The 12,420-nt window shown below is 31.3% G+C and overlaps 2 long non-coding RNA genes across 2 annotated transcripts in view; one reads left to right on the plus strand and one right to left on the minus strand.

The window, feature by feature from the left end:
* The window catches only part of LOC145246835 (uncharacterized), a 134,536-nt gene that overhangs the window by 70,375 nt on the left and 51,741 nt on the right, over positions 1-12,420 (minus strand). The window lies entirely within an intron of this gene.
* LOC145246837 (uncharacterized) overlaps positions 1-12,420 on the plus strand; it is a 41,682-nt gene that overhangs the window by 20,214 nt on the left and 9,048 nt on the right. The window contains exons 2-4 of the long non-coding RNA XR_013863178.1: positions 4,479-4,519; positions 5,748-6,541; positions 11,402-11,492. This is a non-coding gene — a long non-coding RNA (uncharacterized LOC145246837). The remainder of the gene's footprint in view (positions 1-4,478; positions 4,520-5,747; positions 6,542-11,401; positions 11,493-12,420) is intronic.

Here is a 12,420-nt window from a genome sequence, read left to right on the forward strand (position 1 = left end):
AACGGAAGTAGAGGGAAGAGTTGAATAGATAAGAACGAAAAGAGAGGGGGGGAGAAAAGAATTCAAAGAAGAATAGAGAGGGGGGATAATGAAGAAGAGGAGGATCTATAATGACGTCACCATTTGTAATGTCATTATCAGCAGCAGCATGTATGTTTGTATGAAAGCTGCAGCAGCAGCCGTATATGCTAGCTGCTGCTGATGTATAAAATGCTAAAAATCCCTGGACTTCTTTTTGAATATTTTTTTTTGAAATCAGCAGCAGCCGTAATTTAAAATTTCTACTTATTTATTTAAAACATTTCATCATCATCATCGTCGTAATAATAATAATAATAATAATAATAATAATAATAATAATAATAATAATAATACATATTACAAATACTGACCAAACGACTTACGAGTTGTCAAATAAACATCCACCACAAATCAGACTTGTCCGATTTTGATGAAAATTTCATTAACTGATAAATACTTATTATTATAAAGTATTTCTTTTTTTATTTGTTCGTGTAGATCACATAAATTATTTTATTCTTCATTTTAAGGGCGAAGTACGAAGACAATGTTGTCAAAATACCCCCCCCCCCCAGTTATTTAAGGAGATGAAGGAAGGAATCAGTTTCGAATGCACATTTAGCGTAAAATAATCACCCACCTCCATATAGCGTTTTTAAGGACATGGAGCCAATCTTTATTATTGTCGATTTTATTTTTTCAACTTCTAAGAAATTTTTAATCGATATCATTTTCTTAATCTACTGGAAATCAATTGTGTGTTTGCGTTTGTGTTTAATTAAAATGTTATAAACGAAATAATTACTTACGTGAGGTCGACTTTTATTTTAACAGTTCCGTTACATCCACTGCGCATCTTATCTTTTGTTTTAATTCCATATTTTTTTTTGTATTGCCACCCGGACTTAAGGTTAAAAGAGAGCAGGTCGTTTTTTTTTATTTTTTTTTTTTTTTTAGACTTTTAACAATGTTATTTTTCATACCAAATTCTGATCAGGAACATTAACGATTAAAATTATGATCTCAATCCTGGCATTTAGACACCAGTTTTACCATTTCGTTTTAAGTCATGAGAAGTGTGTAATATATTTGTACTTACGCATACTAAGGTTCACATTTTCATCTGCATATTCCGGACAATATTCTTTTCTCTCTCTCTCTCTCTCTCTCTCTCTCTCTCTCTCTCTCTCTCTCCCTCTCTCTCTCTCTCGAAAACACTTTAAAAAAAGCGAAATATTATTTTTGAATTTAAAATATTGTTTTTACTGTTTTAAAGAAAATGCAATTAAAAATTAATCGAAAATTTGCTGCTTATTGTATCGCACTTTTATAGTATTTTCAAGTTAAATTCAAGTTTTACTGTATCTTTTTTTTTCTATTATTAAATTGTTAGGTGAAAGTCTCCATTTCTAAATAATAACGTTATTATTTCAGCGTGATACAATAAAAGTACCTACAATTTTAAGAAACCTTCAGAAAAAGAAAAAAGTATACATTTGGAGGAAGGACATCATTTTTTTTAACGAAAACAACCATACCCAATGGGATTAGGGTGTTTTGTTTGCAGATAAGTTTCCATTTTTGACAAAATTTAATATTTGCTTGTGGAGACAGCAACATGTTTCAACTCTATTAAATTCATGGTGAACGAACCAGTTTTTATTAACTTTTTGAATTTTCCGCAATATTTTTATCGCGTTTGTCAATTGCCGGGTGCTGCGATTTGATTGGCTAAGCGTTTCAGTACTTGACGTAATCTGCCCGTGTTCGCACCACCACCAAGACTCTCGGTGGGCGTGGTTATCGTCGGCATATTTTGAGCAGTTACGTAAACTGACGGAATATTCCGAAATGAAATCACAGCCACCGAAAGCTGACAAACGGTATCTTTTTATTTTTAAATTTATTTTTATTTATTTATTTATTTATTTATTATTATTATTATTATTATTATTATTATTATTATTATTATTATTATTATTATCATCTTTTAATTATTATTATTTCTTTTTTTTAATAATATCTTTTGTTTATTAATTTGTTGGCGAACCTAATGTTTAAAACGTTTATTCGGTTCGAAAAACAGGTAATGTTGAAGATTGCCGGCGAACAAGAAAAGATGGCCGCGATGTCGTTGAAGACTTGATAATCACTTCAAAATAAGAAATAAAAAAAAAATGGTGTTAGAAACTCACCCAGTAAATGTTACAGTGGGTTTTTAGCATCATTTTGTGGTCTTCAACATTACTTGTTTTTCGAACCGAATAAACATTTTACATTAAATAAAAACACTAAAAACTTATCCATTTAAGTAGAAAAGTAACTTATCTTGCCTTTGGTAACATTTATTTGTTATATATTTGTTTTTTTGGCAACTTTTTCGAATCTATGTGTATAGTAAAACACACCCAAATTTTGTAGTTGATAAATGGAGTTTTCAGATAAAAAAAAACAATTGTTTCTAGTGATTTTTTTTTGTCAATTCTAATAAATTACAATGTTAGCTTCCAAATTATGCAGTTGAGATTATCTGAATGTAACTGAATTATTAAAAACAACAAAAACACTTTAATCGTGTTAGCAGGTGAAAAATTGTGGCCATCTTGTTTTATAAAATAAATCGAAACGGAAAATTACCTCCCTTTTGAACTCTTCCGTGTCTTACATAAGCAAATATGATCATTTTCTTCAAATTCTATTTTCTTTAATAAAAAAATTTCTACTTTGTCGATTTTCGTAATTTTTGGATATAATCATCTTAAAAATACGAGGAAAACGTAGATACCATTGTTTTCATGTGAAATTTAGTTTTACGATTTCCGAAATTTCGTTATGATTGTGTAGAAGCTCCAAATATTGTATTAGAAAGCACTCGGTACTTCCAATGCGTGTCACAATTTTACACTCCCTATGTAACATGATGTAACTGTAATTTGATTTAATATTATCATCCTAACTTTTTTACCATTTAAAAGAAGCTTCAAATAAACTGCTAATATTTAAAAAAAAAAAAAAAAAAAGAATTTACAGCGTACAAAAATAATGAAAATGCGAGATTAAAATCGTGTTTATATTATCGACGCTTTAAAACAACGTTCCACAATGTAATGACGTTTTTGAAGCCGTAAACATACCTATGTTTTAAAAGTCTAGCACAAATCAAATAATGGTCATATTTTCATGAAATTTTCGATATTTATTCATTATTAAATAAACTTACATAATAAAAGTAGGTTTCGTTAAATATATTAGAGGATATATATATATATATATATATATATATATATATATATATATATATATATATATATTTAGGTGTTCTACCCCCCCCCCATATTTCATGTTATGAAAATTAAACAAAATAAATGTAGGCCCATAAAAATTTCAACATTTTTAAAAGCTGAAAATATCAAATAATTAAAAAAAATAGTTATTTTTATCTATATATATATATATATATATATATATATATATAAAATCCCGTTATTTATTTCACTTACCTTAAAGTTGTGAATAAAATTGGACATAAAATCAATATTATTATGTTTAAAAAAAAACAACACTTTTTTGATATTTTTTTTTCTCGGTAATATAATTATTTGAATTACAACAAAAAGAAAAAAAAAAAACAGAATTCTAAAAAGTAATTATTTTTAAAAAGCTTCAAATGATATTAAATTTCAATATTCCACAATATGAAGTTTAAACAAATATTTTTTTAATAACAGGTTTCCAATATTAAAAAATATATCCATATAATAAAATATATGACTCTTGATATAATAAAAATCGAAAACCCAGAATCGGCCTAAAAAAATTCATTTTGATTTGATCATTTAAATTGATAGAGGGTGAACTTTATTTTTTGTGCCTTTTTCAAAAAAAAAGTATGAACACCCTAAGCATAAGTGTCAACAGAAAACGTTAAAATTTATTTTTTTTATTAACTCTTGTCTGTGTAGTTTGTTAAAAATAATCTATTTGTTTTACAATGTAAATATGAAAATCCAATTACAAAAAAAAAGTTACTTTTATTAACCATTATAGCGCCAATACCCATCCATAGAAATTCGTTTTCCGCTCCATCATCTAGCATGTTCTGAATCGATCTCTCACGTCCATCATTTGAAAAGGGAATTTTTTTCCCCGAAATATAATGGATATTGTCACAGACATAACAAATAAGACATTTGTATTTAATACAACTGAATAAATATATGTATATATAGACATATATGTATGTACTTATTGATTTGTAAATCGCCACTTGTTTTCGTCTTCTCTCACCAACACAGACAATATCTCATTCCTCGCATTGTGATAGCATTCCAAATCTCTACTACATATATATATACACACACACACACACACACAAAACGGTATCCTTTTGTCAACAAAGAAATGTATTGTTTCATATACTTTAAGTATTAAAAGATGTCATTCTTATTTTCTTTCAGGTGTACTTACAGATTCGGAAACAGTTTCATTGTCTTCCCTGGTAAATTTTACATGTTGTAAATTCTTTAACCTTTCTTTCTATAGAGAACACTAAACATCACTAACATGCACATACAGACATTAACACACACACACACACACACATATGGATAGTTGGGGATATTTGTCTCCATCGACGAAGGTGGGGGTCGCTGTTCTTCATCTTTGTTTTTGTGTGTGCCTAACAGATTGCACACATTGCAACATGCTTGATTACTTCATGTTATTATCAGACCAATAGTAGCTCATTCCAATGAGCTTGTGTGGCTTATTGACCCAACCTCGACAACTCTGGATAGAAGCAATCTAAAGCTTCTTCTTTCACTCTTCTTGTTGAGACAACACAGAACTTCCTCCTGTATCAAAAACCTGGAAATACTGCTAAGCTCAGAGAGGTGGAGAGGGGCGATTGCAATGTTATCCGTACTCTCTTCTATATTATAACTTTCTAATGATGGTTATGGATTCATTTCCAACCCATCCCCATCATCACTTGTGATGCTGGTTCAGCCAGTGTTAATTATTTTCACTTATTTAAAATGCCTTATCCATTTCTGGCTCCAACTTTATAGATTCAATCTTCAGCTACCTGGAATTCGGATAATAAATTGGCACAGGTATTGTCCTTACTTTCTAGATACTTGATGTTACAATAATTTTGATCTATAATCTTATGCTTAATCTAATCTTCCTTAGGACGAGTCCATCTTTATATGTATTTAATATTAAAAATACAATAAAAAAAAATAAGTCATATCAGCCATCCACATGAAATATCATCCGTATAAACAGCCCTTATATATATATATATATATATATATATATATATATATTTGAGGGTAAACAATTACATATGGTTGCTACAAAAAGCCATTACATATGCTCGCTACAGAGAGCCATGGATTTCTCCCATTTTTCTTTTTGGCGTCGAGAGGTTTCAGGTCGCCTGAAGAAGCTATATATATGGCTATTTGGCTATTTGTAGCGACCGTATATAATTGTTTACCCCCAAATAAAAAAAAATATTTTGCTCTTTTTATTGAGCACTATTTAACAACCTCATTATTTTCATTAGTCCCGACTTTTGAACATCTCAAACCTGAATATATATATATATATATATATATATATATATATATATATATATACAGGGCATCCCAAAAGAAACCGATTGTTAAAAAAGATTCATAACTGTGTTAATTTTTTATATTTTTCTTTTATTTTTTCAGATCATCTAGAGTAACTCTTCCAAGGTCATGAGTTGTTACACTACCGAGGAGCAGATATTTATCGTAGAGTCATATTTTCAGTTGAATGAGTCAATATCAGAAACTCAAAGAGAATTTCGACAAAACTTCAACACAAGAAATTCCTCTACTCCCAATGCAATAAAAGCTATGGTGGCTCGATTTCATGAGCATGGGTCTGTATGTGACCTCCCTAAATCTGGTAGACCCGGTACGGCAAGAACTGATGAGAATTGTCAGAGATTAGCAGAGAGTGTGGCTGAGGATCCATCCACATCAGTAAGAAGGTGATCAAGTCAAATTGGGATCTCTTGATCAATGTGGTTCCAGCAGGACGGTGCAATGGTGCATACGGCACGAGAAACATTAAATCTGCTCCAGGACATATTCGGCAATTGAATAATTTCTCATGGCTGTGAGATAAATTGGCCACCCCACTCGCCAGATCTCATGTGCAGATTTCTCCCTTTGGGGTTACCTGAAAGAGCGGGTATACGCAAACAAACCAGCCACAATAAATGTCCTTAAAAACAATATAGAGGAGGAAATTAGGGCCATAAGCCCTGAAACATTAAGTGATGTGCTGGACAATGCCCTACAGAGAGCACAAAAGTATGAAAATAAAATAACATCATTTTTCATAACTAAAACTTAGACCTTGTGAAAAACATACCCTAAATTAAGTTGTGTAAATAAAATTAAAATAAGTAGAATATGATATCTTACTATATCTCAAAAATTCACGGAGAGGCTCATCTACCTACATATGAAAATTGGTAAGCATAACTTAAATATTGAGGAAGTTAATCAAATTTAAAATCTGTCAGCTTCTTTTGGGACACCCTATATATATATATATATATATATTATCACAGACATCTACCGCAAACCTACAGACACCCAACAACATTATCACAGACATTTACCACAAACCTACAGACACTCAACAATACCTACACTTTAAAAGTCACCACCGTAAAAGCTGTATAAAAGCCATTCCCTACACCCTAGCATGTACCATAGTCACAGACAAAAACCTTCGAACAATCTGACTTAAGGAACTACAAATGAAGCTAAGAAAAAGAAAATACCCACCACAACTTATAGACAAAGGTATCTAACTTGTGATAAATATACCAGTAGAAGATTTGAGAACCTCTAAAGAATGAAGCAAAGAACAAATCCTAACATACTTCTCCACACACAACACAAACAACACAGAACTTTTCACAGAGATAATGAAAAACCTCGTCCTATTTAACCAAAACAGCAAACTAAACAACTTCCTTAAAACAACAAAAATAATAAAAAGCAAATGCCAACCCAAAAACCTAAAAGGCATTCTTACTTCATCCAAACTCAATCAAGACACAACAAAAGGAGTCACAAAATGCAACAAACGACGATGTGGAGTCTGCAACATAATATTAGAGGGAAACACATACACATTCATGAACCCCATACAAACATTCAAAATTAAAAAAGACCTAGACTGCACCTCAAAAAATGTGGTCTATGTAATAAAATGTGCAGCATGCGATAAATCCTACATAGTTGCCACTAAAAACCTTAGTAATAGAGTAGCCTTACATCAATCCAACATCACAATCACAGAAAATAGACACCTAGATGTGTTACAGTGCATACACACATGCAGTGGAGGGAAATTCGAGATAATGCCCATTTTCTAAACTGACAACTACTTCTACTTACTAACACCAGAAAAAAAACTTCATAGCAAAGTTCAACCCCGCTTTGAACATATCCCAATAACAATACACATAAATAGGCAAAATACACTTACACGCATGCATACTTAGGCAAATGTGCACCCACATACACAAAACAAAACAAGCACAATAAAGCATGCGCACACATTCATGGACACACGCGTCCATATCCAGTATAATACCATTTCCCTAAACTAAACAAACAATTAGAAACAAAATACGCTACTATGGCTATACTCTTTTAAATATACAGTTTTTCTTTTGTTGGAACTACACAACTGTTAGTTTATAAATATATATATATATATATATATATATATATATATATATATATATATATATAGTCTAACAAAGCTTTGAGCAATAAAAAAAAAAAATGTAAAAAAAATATAAAGAATGCAGTTTAAATTCCCGGAGAAAAAAAAAAAAGAAACTGAATTTAACCTATCGCATACTCAGCACCCACATAATTCGACTTCTAAAAAGTTTATAATTACAGAAGAGAAGTCAACTATATAAGGATGAAAAAAAAAAAAAAAAATATATATATATATATATATATATATATATATATATATATTAGTGATGGGACGATTCCAAAATTTTTCCCGATTCAGATACAATTACCAATTCTGGTCTAAATTGTTTCCTTACAAGAAACCTTCTCAACCACCAATAGCTATGGCTAAGGATACATTACCTGAAAGTATTTCTTTCAAACTCCTCGGCTTAATGTTCATAGAATTGGAACATATACATTGAAAGCATTGTCAGGGCTGCTGCGAGGAAGGTGGTCTCTCTATACCATACTAGAAAGTTACTGATGCCTGAAAGTATTTTGTACCTCTACAAGGCCATCATTCGCCCATGTATGGAGTAGTGTTGTCACATTTGAGTTGGTTCATCTGTTACTAGTCTCTTGCTCCCGGACATGGTTCAAAAGAGAGTCGCCAACCTGATAGGTCCTAAACTGTCACGCAAGCTTCAACCTCTGTCCCATCGACAAAATGTTGCCTCTCTCTACCTGCTCTACAAGTATTTTAATGGTAGATGCTTTGATGATGCTTGTACCCCCTTGATGAAAATACCCCCGAGAAACCCGAAAATCAGCAAAATCCCACCCCTACACATTAAAGGTCCTTAGAAGTATAAAAAGCCTTCTACTCTAATAGTTTCTTTCCCAGAACTGTTAAACTCTGGAACTCTCTTCCGGGTTCCTGTTTTCCCAACTGTACTGACATGCAGAAGTTCAAGTGTAATGTGAACAGACATCTTGCTACTCATCTCCCTTCATAATACCCCTGCAACTTATGTCCCTGATAGTAGCCCCCTACTTCAAAGTGGCACTGTGCCTTGTTTGGTGTGAAAATAGAATAAAAAAACAATTCCTGATTCCGATACAATTACCGATTTTGATTCTTTTTAAATTTCTAAATATTTAATTGGATATTTGTTTTTTATTTTTTGTTTTTGGAATTACTGTAAAACGTCCATGCTATGTCTGCATATATTTTCGCATTTGGTGATGGTGGCGTTTTTATTTTAATCTTTTTTTTTACATAGGCATCACCACTTATCAAGGCCCAAAGTCTACTCGAGGATAAGTATTGAAGAGTGTATAGTAGTCAATTGGACAATATAGTAATCGTTAATAATGAAAATTCGGGAAATTTGTTAACTTAAGTGGAATGGCTCATCAAGAACTTGTTTAGGTTGAACTTGAAGACAACCATATTGTAGTCAGCTGGAAAGCAGGCAAACGGAAGACAGTTCCACAGGCGTACAGTTCTAAGAAAGAAGCTTTGTTCATGGAATCTACGTTTAGGTTTAGGCACAGATAAAGAGTGGGGGGAATTATTGATAGTGTTTTCAGCTAGATGAGTGTTTCTTGTGAAAGTTTGGCGAGGGGGGACCATAGATTGTAGCTCAGTCAAGCACTTGCCATGAAAATAACGATAAAGCAGAGACAAACTCGCAACATCACTTCTGTGGGGAAGAGAAAAGAACATCCCCTACAAGGCTACAAAGTCTATTTTGAACTCTATCAAGGCAGGATAAGTCCTTTCTAGCAGCTCCTGCCCAGATGTGGCAACAGTACTCCATCCTTAGACATACCTGGCTCTTATATAGATAGAGAATTGCATCAGCATTGAGATATCCAGTGGGTCGATAGAAGGATCCCACCATTTTTCTAGCGACCTTGGCAACAGATTTGATGTACCTGTTCCATTTCAGATCAGAAGTAAAGGTCAAGCCCAGACGCTTGTCAAAAAATAAGGCCTCCCCAAGACGAGAGCTATTCATTTCAATTGATGCCAGATGGGGATCAGAGCGTTTTTTTTTCCTCAAATCTTTTCGTTATAATTGATTAAAAATAGTGAAACAACTAAAACTGATTTCTTTTTTAAAACAAATATGTGCTTGTTGTTAGTTGACGAAATGCTATGTGGATGTTTTCATAAAACATTGAAAATAGTTAACGACTGGTATGCAAAATAAGACAATGTGTAGGAACAGAAAAGTTAACATGTTAAGAATGAATTTCTAAACAACATGGTTACTATTGAGGAAAACATTCTTAATCTGAGAAGGAGGGAGCGAAGATGTATTGTTAACTATTCTGTTCTCTCAACCAAATAATGTTCATGTTTTTATTTTAAATCATAAAGATTTGGTTGGTCATTGCCACTGTTAATATGACAGATATGTAATAGATTGATTTTTTTTAATGCAAAAAGAAACAGATACAGATAATAGAAATACCACTATTACTAATAATATCAAATTTGTAGATTAACACCCTCAGATAAAAATAGGATTTTCCTTTTGTGATTACATGCTATTTATTTATTTGCTTCGCCACTGAGCAAATTAGGCACAATGCCGTTTTTTAATGTGGGGAGGAAAAACCAGCTCCCCCAAGGGGGCACTCTGGCAGGGTCCAAAATTAGCAATTGTCTGATATGAAGGGTTTCCCCCCACATTGACCAAACTAATTGACTTAAAAAGCAATTGTCTAATATGAAGGGTTGCCCCCACATTGACCAGGACTGATTACTTCCTTTTCCGCTCCTGGCCCGAAGGCCAAGAACAGCCTCTGCACCTCTGATTACATCCTAATACCTTGAAAAACTTGGCAGAAAGGAAAAAACAACAATAATTATAGAATTTATACAGGCAGTTAAATTTTGCATATAAAGTTAATGTAAAATGATCATCATTTCTAGAATATTCTAACTTTCTAGGGATATTCACTGAATTTTTAGCACTAACCCTAAGTCTGACTGGCAAGGTCGTAACTTCTAAAAACACACAGAATTTATCTCTTAGAGATTAGTTTTGGTTAACTGCTCTAAAATGCTATAACATCTCAAAAATGAAACTCATTTTACGTTAAATTAATATGTAAAGCAGATCCTTCCTTCTAAATTCTTAAATAGTTTTTCAGGATGTTAACACGTAATCGCCTAAAAGGGTTGAATCTCGTTTTAGTTTGGAATGGTGATTTAGCTGAGGGTGTTAATTTACTACTACTACTACTACTACAACTAATAATAATAATAATATTTATAAGTTTGTATATGTTTGTATATAGTAAAAAAGAACCTATTTAATTTCTACAAAGATTCATTAAAATATAAGTTTAAATATAAAAAATAATTAGAAAAATGTTAGTCATTTTTTATTCATAAAACACAATTTAAATGTTTTTAGAATAATATTTAAAAATACACATACGTTTGGCAAATTTTAAGTCTTTCACATGGGTCTAGTCAGTGGAACATTTCTGTGACAAATAAACTACCCAAAGCTTTCAATAAACCAAGAACCATTTTTTATCAGTAGTCTCGATTTTATGCCTTTCTATATCTACATCAAACAATTTTAATTAATTTTGTTTTACAGGCATGAGATGGAGAGGTGGATCTGCTTTCAGGCTGAAAATGATGGATTACTTTGACTACCTAAGGCGCCACAGGAATTCCTAAGTCTAAGTGTAAGTAATACAGACAGAATCAAAGAAGAATTGACACCAAACATTATTTCACACGAAAGTGTGAAAATTCACAAATTGATTTTTATTTCATTAAATTCAAAGTCAACCTTTTCTCATACATATCCCCCCCCCCCTTTGTAATATTTGCACATGCTAGATGAGGGACTGGACAAAAGTCTCCAAGACAAAACCCTGTGAGCATAAAATAAATAGTTAAAAAGATTTTTTTAAAAATGTTCTATTTTTGATTTAATTATCAATAATATTTTATAGTATTTTTCATGACAGAAATATTTTATTAGACTTTTAAAATATTTTTCTGAACATTGTAAATAAATTGTATTCTTCTGAAGTGTATCTTGCGAAAATTTCAATTTTTGTTTTGTTTATTTTATGAAAATAAAATATATTTACATCATATTTTTATGTTATTATGATCGACAGATTTTAGTCTTATTGTTTAAAAACCGTATTTATCAGTAGTATCAGCAATAGAAACTTAAGTTTTCAAAAAATGCAAAGAATCGTTTTTGGAATCGGAAATCAGGCTTATTTTATCCCGATTCCGATACTTCCAAAAGGTCTGCTTTTTCTGCTTCCTGATTCTGATTCTAATTAATTGTCCCAATACTAATATATATATATATATATATATATATATATATATATATATATATATATATATAATAACCTACAAGATTCTGAAATTATAGGTAGATTATATCCAGCTTTGTCTCGCTACGGTATTAGAGATAGAACTCATGTTAATAGAAATAATAGAAAATCAGTTATTTCATGTGAGGATTTTTTTAGTAAAATTAAAGATATCATTATTAATAAAATTTATGAGTCGTTCAATTATATAAGAAAATTGCTTAATCAAACAAAAAAGAAAGTTTTGAAGGAAATAGCATCTAAAATATTATTA

This window comes from Euprymna scolopes, chromosome 24 (assembly GCF_053919585.1).
Source record: "Euprymna scolopes isolate OS-2025 chromosome 24, ASM5391958v1, whole genome shotgun sequence".
In the NCBI taxonomy this organism is placed as follows: Eukaryota; Metazoa; Mollusca; class Cephalopoda; order Sepiida; family Sepiolidae; genus Euprymna; species Euprymna scolopes.